The following is a 15,000-nucleotide window of genomic DNA, read 5'->3' as shown; positions in this document are numbered from 1 at the left end:
GAACGTGCTCCTCCACGCAGAAAGAGTGCAGCCGGGGTTTGAACCTTCTTGTTGGGCTGCAGCTGTGCTACCAGCACCAAGCGCTTTCTGCTGTTTGCTTGTTTGGCACAGACCAGCAGTTCAAGTAAAAGTTGTGCTTCTTCCTTCCTAACAAGGAAAAGGCAGGTCAACAGTCAGTAGGAGGGGATTCTAGTCACATGAGTCGTGTTTCCATTCAGATGAAAATGTCGAGTTTTTTATGGAGATGAAAAATTCTAAAAGTCCTTTCGTGTCATTTTAAATCTGTTGTGTTAAGAAGTCTTAAACTATGATTACGGGGCGACGGTGGCACAGGAGTTAAGAGCTCGCCCCGTAATCGGAAGGTTGCAGGTTCGAGCCCCGCTCAGTCTGTCGCTGTCGTTGTGTCCTTGGGCAAGACACTTAACCCACGTTGCCTGCTGGTGGTGGTCGGAGGGACCGGTGGCGCCGGTGCTCGGCAGCCTCCCCTCTGTCAGTGCGCCCCAGGGCAGCTGTGGCTACATCGTAGCTCATCCCCACCAGTGTGTGAATGTGTGTGTGAATGGGTGAATGACTGGTTGTGTTGTAAAGCGCCTTGGGGGGTTCCAGGACTCTAGAAGGCGCTATATCAAATACAGACCATTTACCATTAATATGTGTTAGCAGCGTGAATATTAAAAACCATCAAAAATAACATTTGCATTTTAATAAGTTCTGATGTGTGTGTGTGTGTGTGTGTGTGTGTGTGTGTGTGTGTGTGTGTGTGTGTGTGTGTGTGTGTGTGTGTGTGTGTGTGTGTGTGTGTGTGTGTGTGTGTTGATTAAAAAGGCCTGATTAGCTGTGTGCCACATGGCAATCAAATCTCTTGTTAGAATCAGTTAATTACAGGCTATTGTACATCGTGTCATAAAGCAGGAATTAGCAACAATATGAAACTAATATTGTATTGTGTGTCTAGCAGCAGTCAGAGGATGCAGCTGCGATGAAACGACTGATGAGAGTCAGCTCAACGGCCCTCCTCTCAGTCTGGCTCGGACGTGTTGCGTGTGAGAAAACAGAATCCAGTCAGAAACGGGTGTGTAGGATCAAAACTACTTCTTAATCAGATGTCATCGTTAACAGGAGGTTGTGTTTCAGACACAACAGTGTCAGGTTTGATCATGAAAAGTGATTTAAAAGAACTAAACTGCAACTGAGATGAAAGTAAACCCGGCTTGTTGATGTTAGTTAGGTCTAAACTACAGTCTCACCACTGAGGGAAGTGTGCTTCCACTGTGGAGCTGCAGCGGCTTCCTCATCAACTGGGCTTGAAAGCAAATCAAGAACATTTACTAGGAAAAGAACATATCGAGATTATGTCCTGAACATTTTATCATAGATTCATGCAGCCTGCAGCCCCGCCAGTGCTAAATGTTCCTGTTCATGAATGATGAAACACCACGGAGCAAATAAATACATTTTATCACCGTTAACTTTCAGCTACAGAAGCACCAGGGGATCTCTATGTTCACTTCTGTCACAGGTTATGTGTGTTTTATGTCTTTTTTACTAAGTGAACTGATGAAATAAAGCTTTTAAGAGCAGAACCCTTTGAATCTTAAAGTTAAATGTAGTAGTTACCACAGGCAGGCCATTAATCATCACTACAGGGCCCGTTTCGTCAGCCTTTGGTCTTTAGACACCAGCCTACACTTACAGCCAGGGTAATGACGAAGGAGCAACCAGAATAGTCTGGAGACTTTCTAAAACACGAAACATGTAAAAGACGATTTGAGGCATTCATGTTTCTTTTTAGTCTTGCCCAAAGACATGACGACTGGCACTGATGCTCTTTGGTAAATGTCCCTGTAAGGAGGGTGCCGTTTCCAGAAACGGTTTCTCCTACATAAAAACGTATAACCTGTATGGGGGCCTGGCTACACGAATACCCCAGAAACAGGAAACAGGTGTTGGAGCCGTGCAAAGCTTACAGGACACACTTCTACATCAGAAGTAAGGTTGGTTTATGCTTGACGCGTCCGCGAGGTCCGCACGAGTCCGTGCAGCGAAATTGCATCATTTTAACAACCACGCCTAGGGATGGGTACCTTTGACATTTGAATCGATCCGGTACTAATTCCCGGTACCTACGAATCGATACCGGTACTTAACGGTACCAATTTTCGATACTTTTGAGTGTTTATTTTAATTCTCTTTTATAATTAAATATATATTTTTCTCAATATATAACAATATTTGATAAATATCACGATAAATAACATACAACTGTTTGTATTTTAACATCGTCCTTGTAGTTTTATAAGCTTATAATTAAACTGAAGCAAACATCTTTACTGTGAACTAAATTTACTGTGTATCTTCATTCCTTTTGCCGTCTTTTTTCATTTGATTTTTCCTGCTGGGAAGGTAGAATTTCCGAGGAGAAAGCGAACGCACCATTACCCGATAACAATGGTAGCAATGGAAGCTAAGATATCAAGCTAACGATATCTTAAACAGTTTATTTAGCTGCTGGAGCAGATTAAAACGATGATGCCTCACACTTAGATCGTCACTGGTTTCGTCTTCACCCAATCACCCGTCGCATTTAGTAAAGTGAAGCCAAACTTTAGAGCGCGTTCATGTTCTTCTAGTTGGAAATTCGGAGTTCCGAGGAGAAAGCGAACGCACCATTAGTGAAACGGAAGCTAACATATCAAGCTAATTATATTTACCTACCGGAGCAGATTAAGATGAGGATGTCTCACTTAGATCGCTGTCGCTGGTTTCATCATCACCCAGTTACCCATCACATTTAGTGAAGTGGACCCAAGCGTTAGCGTGCGTTCTCTCTACCATGCTGCTCTGTTTACAACTGGTTCACAGCAAGCGACGACAAAACGCTCTTGCGCATGCGCAGCTGTCTTGGCAAGTTCTCGTTATGATGGACGGGTACCGAAACGAGGCACCGTTTGAAATGACGTGAATCGGTGCTCGGTCGGTACTATGGAATTCGGTCGGTACCTTAAAAAGTACCGAATTCGGTACCCATCCCTAACCACGGCCCTCCACCGCGCCTCCGCACGGCCCAAAATTTCTTCAACGCGCACCTAGGAAAATTTCTAAACCACGCAGACGGTCGGACACGGAAAACATGGCGGACCGGCAAGAACTAGTATGGCAGAGGTTCGTAAATACAGACATTTGTATGATTCAGCTCTCAGAGATCACCGTGATCAACATGTTGTTAATAATTCTTGGAGAGAAATAGCTCGCACTGTCGGAAAAGACGAGGACGCTGTTAAAAATGCTGGAATGCCATCTTATAAACAACATTAATTTTTACTTCTACTATGGTGTAGTGTTGGATGCATGCTGTAGAGCTCCATGCTGCCCCCTACAGTTTGGGAGAATATTGGCTCACCGCAGAGACGAGCCGCATGAACCATAAACGCTGCGAGTTGTGAAGCGCGTTCCATCCGCGAGCCGCATCACCAAACGGAAAGTGAATGCGTCAAGCATAAACCAAGCTGTAGTTTGTTTATGCATCTCTTCTAAACAACACAAGAAAAAGATTAGCGTCTGTGTCGAGTGGAACAAGGAACGGGGGACCCAAGTCTGACACATTATAAACTGGTGTGAAAAACACAATAATAGACCACAAAACTGAAAGATATACCTGTTAATTAAATGGTGATGATTGTTTTTACTTAATTTTTGAGTAAAATTAGAGAATTTCTTTGAAGGAGGTGATTTTTATCACTATAAGCTTCCAGTGAGGAAGCTGAGTCTGGACACTTTGGATCAGGTTCTCCAGGCTCTGGTGCTGAGGTGAAAGAGGCGGTCAAAAGCTCCTCAGTGGCAAGGCCCCAGGAGAGGATGCCGTAGGGCTGTGTTGGTTGACTGCGTCTGCAGTGATGCGGGCGTTGTACCCGTCTGTTATGGCGAAGAGAGAGCTGAGCCAGAAGGCAAAAGCTCTCGATTTACCGGTCGATCAACGTTCCTACCCTCACCTATGCTCACGAGCTTTGGGTAGAGACCGAAAGAACGAGATCGCAGAAACAAGCGGCCAAAATTAGTTTTGTCTGCAGGGTGGCCGGGCTCTCCCTTAGAGAAGCTCACTCATCCAGGAGGGGCTCGGAGTAGACTTGCTGCTCCTCCACATCAAGAGGAGCTAGTTGAGGTGGTTCGGGCATCTAGTTAGGATGTCTCCTGCTGCGGTTCTATGGGCACGTCCAGCTGGGTCGGGACCTAAAGGAAGACCCAGGACATGCTGGAGGGACTATGTCTCTCAGCTGGCCAGGGATCGCCTTAGGATTCCCCCAGAGGAGCTGGCCCAGGTGGCTGGGGGAGAGGAAAATCTGGTCCTCTGCCACCTGATAAGTGGAAAAGATTGGATGGACGGATGGAAAGCTGTAACTTGGAAGGTTATGATCACTTCTTGAAATACCTGCAGTTATTAAATTAAGTATTAATAAAGGAGTGACAAATCATCGGTGGTATGAAATGTGTTTTTTGGAGAAATAGAAACGTCAACTGTTTCAGGATATTTTTCTAAAGTTTATCCGTTTAATTATAGATTCACTAGGATAAATACAATAAAGTTTATCTCTCACCAAATAGAATATTTACTAAGACATCACAATAGAACTATAGACACATTACTTGGTGTGTGTGTGTGTGTGTGTGCGTGCGTGCGTGCGTGCGTGCGTGCGTGTGCGTGCGTGCGTGCGTGTGTGTGTGTGTGTGTGTGCTCTGTCTTCTCGATCCCCAGTGAGTCGTGGAGGATGGCTGCTTATACTGAGCCAGGATTCTCTGGAGGTTTCTTCCTGTTAAAAGGGAGTTTTCCTCTCTACTGTCGCTGCATGCTTGCTTAGTATGAGGATTGCTGTATAGTCACTGACACTAGTCAGTGACTTGATGCAATTTGCTGGGTTCCTTATATAGGAAACACTATTTCTGATTGGCTTAATGAACTGACCTGAATTGGAATGTTTATTATGTGAAGTGCCTTGAGACGACTCTTGTCGTGATTTGGCGCTTTATAAATAAACTTGAATTGAATTGAATTAAAGAAAAACAACAACCTGAATCCTGGCGTAGTCATACTTGTAGCGTCCAGTAATGATCATTTTTCATCTACAGTTTGACCTTTTCAGTGTCCGGTTATCTACAGACATAATTCTGCTTCTGTGTGCCCTCCAATATTCCAAACCGTCATTCTTTACTTGTGACAGGAACCTCTCCTCTGAGCCGACCGCGTTTACCTCGGCTACTTGTTTGGGTCTTCTCTACTTCAGCAGCCACTGCGTCGTTCTCGCTGTCACTCAAGTTTTTGTGGTTTTTCTCAAGGGATGCAGAGCCGAGGACTCCGTCTGACCATATACACCTAGATACGCACGTGTGAGATTTATGAACAGCCGATTGTAGAGGAGCATGCGCACGAGTGGCCGCCGCATGATTCATAGGGTTTTGGTTGTTTTCGTGAACATTCGAGTTTCATCACAGGATGGAATATAGGACCGTTTCTGCCAACGTCTGATAAATGAGGGCCCAGGGCTGCACATATGATGAAGAATGGAGAGGCATTATTTCCAAAAGCAGGAATTTTAGTCAGGGAAGCTACGAAGCAAATTTGTCCAGTATAAAATAATTAATCACGATTATTACACTCCATGTAGATGACACAAATGGGTCTAATTAGCAATGCTTTGTGCTGGAGACAGAAAGAGGCATGTGTGTCCCTTCGTCATGGGAAAGTTGTTTTCCCGTGTGTGATTCTCCCTGGTCACCAGGGCTGTATCTCCTTGAGGACAGGGGTGTCCTGCCACAGCGGAACAAGTGTGTAATGAGAGTATTGATGGTTGGTTTAGTGACGTGTGTCACACTCAGTGGCTTTTTTTAAGTGGCTCAGCACCACAGAAAATAAAGCTAATGATCAAGACATACATTTTGTTTCTTCACCAAACCCTGGCCACAGGTCATCACTAAATTATGGGTCCAAGTGTCCAAAGGGTCTTTTGTGGGTCAGTAAAAGGACACATTTAACTTGTCCCTCTGATGATGTCCAGCTACCCCTGACCCTACTACTTGAGCAAATGCCTTACTTTCAACACGAGTTACACTCATTTATCCTACTGCACATGTTGATGGAGATCACATGATTTCCTGACATACACCACCTGAGCTCTAGAGACCACACCCTACCAGTTACGTTACACAAATATTTATATTTTACGACAACAGCCTCTATATCAAGCTACACTAAAAGAAGGTTAAAGATTCAACTTCATTATTAACTCACAGCAATAGTTTACTAAGCTTGACTCCTAGGCTAATCATCCCCATGGCTCTACTTTTGATTGGGTTTGTTTATCGGCGTTCATTCCATCACCCTCAGGTTCACTCAGCACCCCGTGGTGCTTCTGCATCCTTCCGACTGGTCATGGGATCACGCCAGGGCGCTGAAGCCTGTCACAGAGAGAGACGGTGGCCTTGAGCTGAAGCTGGGCAGACTTCCAGGAACGAACACACACACACACACACACTTACCCAGGAAAGCCCAGGCGTCTGTTCTGTCCAGATGTGAGCCATCAGCTGAGTAACAGCCACTCACACGGTCACAGTGGCTTTCCCACATTTATTGCTTGTATTGTTTGTTTGTGTGGAAGAACACAGAGTCACACACAAACAATGATCCCAGTTAATTCCCTCAGCATGTGTGGATTGTGGCAAAGATGGGTGGGGGTGCAGTGTTAGAGAGAACTGGACTAGGCTGTCTGAGGGTTCACCGTGCACACTCATGTCGCCATCATCGGTCCTCGTGCCGTCAGCATCACCAGTAACCTCCTAAAGCTCAAGAATTCATCTCTCTTACTTGCTCATTTGTCTTTTCAGCTCCAGGGTACAGAGACTAAGGAGATGGTGTGTATTTGTGTGAGTGAAGGGTAAAAAAATAAAAAGTTTAGTTTGTGTGATCACATGGGCAAAACTTTAAGATCAGCTAGTTCAAAAACTCTTCAGTGTTAGTTCTGCCTCCAGATGGTCTAAGAATCACTTTAAGGTGTCCCTCTCTGAGAAACAGTGTAATACTTGTTCTCTTTAAAACACTTTATTCATTTATTTTCATTTGAAAAAAAAGGAGGTTTAGTCAGTATGGGTTTAGGTCAGCAAGGTCAACATCAATGGCCATAATCGATGCAGTGGAAGAAATTACAAACTGTTAAGATAAGAAACAATATGTAGCTGGAATATTCACTATTATTATTTAAATAAAACTAGAAAATGTGGTATTATGGGTGTGGCCTTTAACTGGATCCAAAGGTATTTAACGGAGAGAAGCAGTATGTGAAGATGGGTGAGTTTAAATCTGGATTATTGGGCATTACTCGTGGGATTCCACAGGGTTCTATATTGGGCCCAAAGTTGTTTAAATGTAGTGCCAGAAATCAAATTCTTAGGAGTAGCTATTGATAGTAAGCTAAGCTGGAAACCACATATCCGGCATATTCAGATCAAAATTTACAGAACTGTCTCAATTATAAACAAAACTAGATACATGTGCATTGTATATGTTGTATTGTTCATTGGTGTTAACTTATTGTTTAGAAGTATGGGGCAATAACTATAAAAATTCTTTAAAGTATTTTCTGGAGTGTTCCCCTTTCAGAAAGTATGTATGTTTTTTAAGAAATCCGTAAAAGTGATTATCTTATCATGTACTGTGATATAATGTAGGCAATACGTCTTTTATTTGCTAACCACGCCCCTTGCCCCGCAACGCTCCATGCAAAAGGAAACCGAGCGCCGACTAGAACTATCCAATAGCGTTAGACTACCGCTTACTTGCTTCAAATTAAAGGAATACCTCGGCTGATGCAGAGTTGATGAACTTTTCACGGAGAAGTCTCTAAAATATAAATATATGAGAACACAACATGACATGAGAATAATACTCGTAAAACTCTGTTGCTCGTTCATGCCGCTTTGCGCTGTATAACATACGAAAGATCAGACCATACCTAACACAACAAGCCACCCAGCTCCTGGTGCAATCTACTGTCATCTCCCGCCTCAATTACTGCAACGCCCTTCTAACTGGTCTTCCAGGCTGTACTGTGAGACCTCTTCAAATGGTCCAGAACGCAGCGGCGCGTCTGGTCTTCAATCAGCCAAAAAGAGCACACGTCACTCCTCTGTTCATTGAGCTCCACTGGCTACCGCTAGCAGCACGCATCAAATTCAAATTGCTAACAGTAGCATGCAAAGTCCGTGATGGTACGGCTCCCATCTACCTGAATCCTCTAGCAAAGGCTTACGTCTCAGCCCGGCCGCTCCGGTCATCACAGGATCGTCGGCTAGCAGTGCCTACACCACGCTCAGGACAATCCAGGCTCTTCTCGTGCATCGTTCCACAAATGTGGATTGACCTACCAAGCACTACCAGAACAGGGGAGTCCTTGTTGATTTTCAAGAAACTCCTGAAGACCCTGCTCTTCAGAGAGCATCTTCTAAACTAGCACCTTGCCTGCACTCGTCCCCCCTCTCTACTGTCCACTCCTTGTTCCCTACTCTCCATGATTGATGTCAAGTTGTTGTTGTTATTGTTGTTGTTAGCCTCAAGGGCAATATGCCGATTATCACTGTAAGTCGCTTTGGACAAAAGCGTCTGCTAAATACATAAACATAAACATAAAACAACGTGTGTCAGCTGTTTTTCGGCTACAGAAGCAGATTTATAAACAGAAACGTGAAGTCGCCATCTTAATAAAATGGAAAGAGAAATTATTTGTGATTTGCTTGTCAGCCACCAGATGGTGCCATCGGGTAAGAGAAATACTCCAGAAAGAGACTAAAACCCCTCTAAACTCCAAAAACGTGCAGTACAAATTATTCATCAGGTAGGATTTTGTGATACACAAATAACTTATTTCTGCATTCCAAACTTCTCAAATTCTTAGATGTGGTGGATTTTGCCACCGCTCAATTGTTATTCAAACAGTGGAGGAATACTTCCCAAAAGTAGTGAGAAGCTCTTTTTGCAGAGAGAAGGTACAACTTAAGAGGAGACGGTAACTTTAAAGTTCAGGCTTTAAGAACCAAGAAAAGGTCTGTGTATACATTTATATGGAGATCAACTTTGGAACCAACTGGGGCAACAGCTCAAGCAATGTCCAAATATTCATCAATTTAAAATCAGACATAAGGAAATGGTGTGAAAAATAAAACTGAAGATGTCGTTTGAGGGTTCTGGATAACTTACTATGATAATAGCTTACCAGGATAATAACAGAAACATTAATCGGACGATTATAAAAATGTCATGATGATGGTTATTATTATTATTAGATAGTATTGTTATTATTCATTTTTAATATTCATATGATTTTATATTATTACTAGCTATTACTGTTATTTTAATATTATTTATCATAGTATAGTTAAGATTATTGGCTCTGAGGTTTGCGTAAAACGTGCACGTTTTATTTGGATAGACTTGTGTGTGGCAACGTGGTGGCGTTGAAAAAGCATTGGCTTCTTCCCACTCCCTTTGGGCTAGGACGTTTTTCCTCTCTTCTAATTGAATATATCTATTTGTTCGTTATGTTTATTGTTTTTAAAAATCACTGTCTTAAGTCCAAATAAACATGTCAAAAAAGAAAAAAGGCCTTTTAAAACATCAACTTCACAAATACATGCGTTGTCATACTGCTGGTATATAAATCTCAGGAAACAAACATTGATGGTCAGATGAAGATGAAGCTCTGGTGGCCTTTTTTACGAGTAAAATCAGGTCAGAAAATAAAAAATCATAAAACTCGATCCCACACAAAGATGAATAAAGTTGTAAACCTGGAATTTTCAGGAAATACTTCTAATGCTGATAATAGACATTTTCTAATGGTTTGATGCTTTTCTAGCGGTACTACAGCTTAACTGTGGTGTTTAAAGAAGCAATGTGTAGTTTTTAGCATTAGTCTCTGGAATATCCACTAAAATGTTGTTGAAGAATAATTAAATGATGCCCAGCTGTTGAAAAATATTGGTGGCTTCGTAACATATAACCATCAAAATCGGGTCTAAAATACATGGGGTGTTTCTCAATGCCAAGGAACCTCGCCTTGATGTCTGGGCCCCGCCCCGGTTGCCTAGGACAGTGGTTCCCAACCTTTTTCCCAAGGGACCCCGTTTTTTACCAGTAAAATTTTTGACGACCCCCTCCCCTTCTCTCTTCCAGTACAAACGGTATTAAGAAATGATAAAATTGTTCAAGCACATTCTAATATGCTTTGATTCAATAGATAACAGTAATAGTAGGCTCCAGTACAGAACAAAGTCATCAACAAAACCAAACAGAGCATAATGTGCTTGACAGTTTGTATTACTTGTCTGAACACATTGTTTCTTGTAAACACTGATAAATCAATCATTCCTTTCAATAAACATTTGACACATAAAAAATACACTGAGCAAAATGTACTTAAATGTGTATATTACTGTTTATACTAGATTATTTACTGTAAAGGCTGTGATTAATCAACCAGTCCTATCTTTAATGAACTTTTGACACTTGAAAATAAAACAGTGAGCTGAGCAAAATGTTCTTAAAAGTGTGTTACTCTTTCTGTACTTATTATTTCCTGTCTTGATATCAGTAAACTTTTCACTCATGAAAAAAAATGTGAGAGACAATGTAGGCTATAAACAAGTAATAAATAAAGTTTTAACCCCTTAAAGTGGAGAGGTCCTGGTGACCCACTGAGAGGCTTTGGCGCCCCCTTTTGGGGGTCGGGACCCCCAGGTTAGGAACCACTGGCCTCGGAGATATGTCATCAGGAACCACCAAGGCGTGCTCCAATATTCATGTTCTACTGAGGCGTGTGCTCTCCGTTTGGTAGCCGTTTAGCTAGCTGAGCGAGGATACATGGGAGGTGTCTTGTAGCCTAGCCTTGGTCAAAAATTACACAGAATACACCACAGTATTTTCAAAAGGATGGCGCATCAGAAGGCGGCAGCTACTTCTGGTGCAAATTTCAAGTTTAAACGTAAGTCAGCTAATTTAAAATGTTTTTTTAGAACTACAGTTGTTATCTATGGTTGGTTAGTTGCATAGTAGTTGCAGCTTCGGTGGCTAGCGGGTAGTAACTCACCTATATATTTAATTTAATAAACATTACACAATTTAAAAGTAAAAGGCTCGTTATACATTTATATTGAAACTAATACGTACAAAATATAACGTTATCTCTCGTGTCATGTCACATTACGTGACCGCCGTGGAAGCTGCGGTCACGTGATGCAAGTCTGTTCCATTTAATTGTTTTCTTTGACCAAGGAAGGACAGTGTCCTTGTAAGCAAGGCGCCTGGCCTCACAAGACATCGCCTCGCAAGGCAAGGCGCCTCGACATTGAGAGACACCCATGGAGTGGGTCTAAGTCTCTGGACGATACCATATCAGATGCCGTGGTCCTTCTACGGGAGCCCGTGAGGACAAAATGCATTTACTGATTTGCAACAAATGGTTACAAAAGTTCCGTCATTCATAAATGTTTTTTTTTACACATTTACCTCATCACTCAGGTCTGATGTGCTTGTCATTTACCTGGAGGTTGTGCTCCCAGGGATTTTTGACCCAAATGGCCATCCGTTGGTAAGGTCTTACTCAAACACTAAAATACTTCTTGCTTGGATTGATTAACTTATTCGCTGCCAGCGTTTCTCACCGTTTTTACTGTTTTTTTAAGAGTCACAGAATGTTACGCGCTAGGATGATGTCGACGCCAAAACAACCAAAACAACCAAAACAAAGAGGAGACACCTCTTACATCAGGAAGAATCCGCCTGTTTCGAGCGTTATACGTTCTTTCATAATCCGTTGTTGAATTGTGATCGGCAGAAGCTTTTCCGGTTCGCGCCTCACTTTTTTTACAGCAGCGGCCCAAAACGATCTCCTAACACATGGATGTTCTGCTTCCTGATCACGTGACTTGTGACGTATGCGGATGAAGATCGGCTTCAGAGCTGAGATGTTTGTTCTCACGGTGCGGGGGCTCGTCTGATGCCCACACAGTGAAAACTTGCGTCATTGGCAGTGAACGGTTGGATTTAAAATGACCACTTTAGTCGTCAATGGCAGTGAATGAGTTAAGGAACCTACTGCCCCTCATCTTCAGGAAAAAGACACACCATCGATTTTATGTTGTTGGTCTTTGTGAACACTGACAAGGTCGATGGATTTCTAATAGTTCGAGGCTAAACTCACCTGGAGGACAGTCAGGATCATGCTCCTCGCCTGCTGTACAAACAGCATCAGACACCTGGTGGCTGTCGGCGTTTGGCCCGGTTTACACGGTTCTATCCAACTACTCCACCATAACCTGCAGCCATTGGTCTGATGTTTTGTTGAGCCAACCTATGGAAAAAGATTGTTTTTTTACCCCGATTCATCATGAAATGATTCCTCTCAGTGGAGTTTCATTATCACTGAATAATTTGCCACTCAGGTTGTGTATTACATCCTTATGACTTGGTTTTGCTGAGTATTATTGTGCAAAATGACTTTTCAAAGTAAATTACAGATGTGTAATTTATATGCAACGACAACAACACAGAAGTCATTAATACACACATTAAGAGTAATGGTGCTGATTGACATGATGAGTTGAGATGCTGCTGATGGACTCATTAAAGCTTAGCTGTTTGGGTACTTTGGCAGTAGATCAGACGTCAGTAGAAACAAAATGGACATGCTAGAATAAAATCCAGTTAGCATTTTAGTAAAACACAAGAGGGTTATTCTTCTGCCACCACAGCGTTTTCCTGAGGTAGTCCTCTCCAGCTGCTGCTCCTTCTGTTTCCAGATAAAGGATTTTACTGTGTTTAATGAAGGTGAAAAACAAAACCTTGTCTGTGTTCATGTTTGTGTGCAAAGGAATATTAAATCCGCAGGTTTTCTGACCTTATATACTGATATTTCCTTTTGTACAATGCTCAACTACTAGCCCCATAAACCACATGTTCATCTGTATTCACAAACATCTCTACAGCTCACACACTGGTGCAACAGCTACAGTCGAATATTAAGAGAATTATTCAAGTTTTTGTGTTTTTACACCTTTCGTCAAGCTTTTCTGTGGTCATTGAAGTATTTCATCTGTTTCAGACATGTTTACTTACAGTTACATGATGTTTATATGATATTTCATTGTTCTATTTTAAGAATACTGCAACTCATCTGATCTTGCTGTCAGTCCACTTCTGGTCCATCTTGTTTAGCATTTCCTGAACATGCTTGAAGTTGGCTTACTTTATGTAGTTTAAGTACCGTAAATCCTCTAATACAGGCCGGTATTCAATTAAAGGCCGGGTCTCCAATTTTGGCCGGCGTCGGAGTCAGCGGAGGTGAATAATGGCCGGTCTCTTATTGTGGCCGGGTGGAATGTGGTAACAAGCAAGTATGAGCGTCCCAGCGGCAGGGTTATAGTCTCCAAATCAACCAGCAGGAGGCAGTAGAGGTTCACGCAGACCTTTATTAGGCTTTTTCTTCAACGCTACAGACACGATCCTCTATCACGCTCCTACCACACAGAGTCACGGTGTCAGTTAACCATGCTAATTCAACCCGCTCCACAGAACACACATCACCTTCCCTGTGGCTTACATAACACTCACACAACACGCAAATCAGCACATAGGAACTAGCAGAACGATAGGAAACACATATAACACAATACCCAGAATGCACCTGGCTTACAACCCCAGCCAGGTCATTACACTATCAAGTTCAAAGAGAACGTGCTGATTATGCTGCAGAACACTCTGGAGAGCAGCAGTAGGGGGTGTATGAACTACTCAACTTCACTATAGTGACTTTTTATGCCTGTCGTCGACTAGTCGCTGTCACGCGATAATGACCGGCAAGATGCAGCCCTCGGAAAAGACAGCAGCCTGCTGTCAGCAGGTGACAAGCTCCTGCGCTCGGGGTGGGGGTGGGGGTGGGGGTGGGGGGGGGCAACACGCTGTGCCAGACCGTAGGTACTGACACGCGATCGTTCATGTCGGTTCATTTCCTTTAATGTTTTCTGTCTTTTATTTGCACCTGATGTGTATCGCTGCCGTGGAGCGGGGCGCATCACCTTGTCCTCCGACGCACAGATCACTGATGCGGCCGGCAAGCAGGGAGCACTCAGCTGTTTTCGCGGTCGGTAGATCTGCCTCCTGAGCACGGCCACAGTAACAATCAGGTGTCGCCACCCCAAAAACTAATTTAACACGCGATCGTTCATGTCGGTTCATTTCCTTTAATGTTTTCTGTCTTTTATTTGCGCCTGATGTGTTTCGCTGCATGCTGTGGAGCGGGGCGCTGCGCGCATCACCTTGTCCTCCGACGCACTGATCACTGATACGGCCGCCAAACAGCGAGTGCTCCGCTGTTTTAGCGGTCGGTAGATCTTTTAGAACTGCAGTTCAAAGGTAACTCATAAGGTGAATATATATGAACCCAGGTAGCAGTTTTTCTTTAGGACTGAGAGGAGATGCAGGAAGATAATAAACAGACAGGACAGAAAAATAGTCAAATAAAAACAAGTTAGTTTTTGTACCTGCTGGTTGCAACAAACAGACACCATTGTAGGTAATCAGAAGTGAGGAACAGAAAATGAAATAATTATTTTAATGTTTAGAGCAGCAGGAACTCCGAGAGGCTGCAGGCGCATCAGTGAGTTTGCGGCTGCTGCGCAGGGGGAGGGGGGAGAGGACTGAAGCAGGGGGAGGGGAGAGGGCTGAAGCAGGGGGAGGGGGGAGAGGGCTGAAGCAGAAACTACCGTAGTTAAAAGAAATGTGTTTAACTTTGAAAATGTGGGCGCAATTTTAATTGTCAAAAACTCCAGCGAACCATTAGTTCATTTTGCTCAAATAGAAATAGAGGCCTGCCTCTAATACTGGCCGTCCTTCCAATAAAGGCCTGGAGCTTGAAGAGCTTGAGTCAAATACAGGCCCGGGCCTGTATTAGAGGATTTACGGTA

At 43.1% G+C, this 15,000-nt stretch overlaps 1 protein-coding gene across 2 annotated transcripts in view; it reads left to right on the top strand.

Moving 5' to 3' along the window:
- The window catches only part of LOC107374383 (calsyntenin-2), a 542,719-nt gene that overhangs the window by 308,373 nt on the left and 219,346 nt on the right, over window positions 1–15,000 (top strand). The gene's annotated exons all lie outside the window — the stretch shown is intronic.

The sequence above is a fragment of the Nothobranchius furzeri genome, chromosome 13 (genome assembly GCF_043380555.1).
Source record: "Nothobranchius furzeri strain GRZ-AD chromosome 13, NfurGRZ-RIMD1, whole genome shotgun sequence".
Taxonomy (NCBI): Eukaryota; Metazoa; Chordata; class Actinopteri; order Cyprinodontiformes; family Nothobranchiidae; genus Nothobranchius; species Nothobranchius furzeri.
This window is presented reverse-complemented; position numbering and strand designations above follow the sequence as displayed.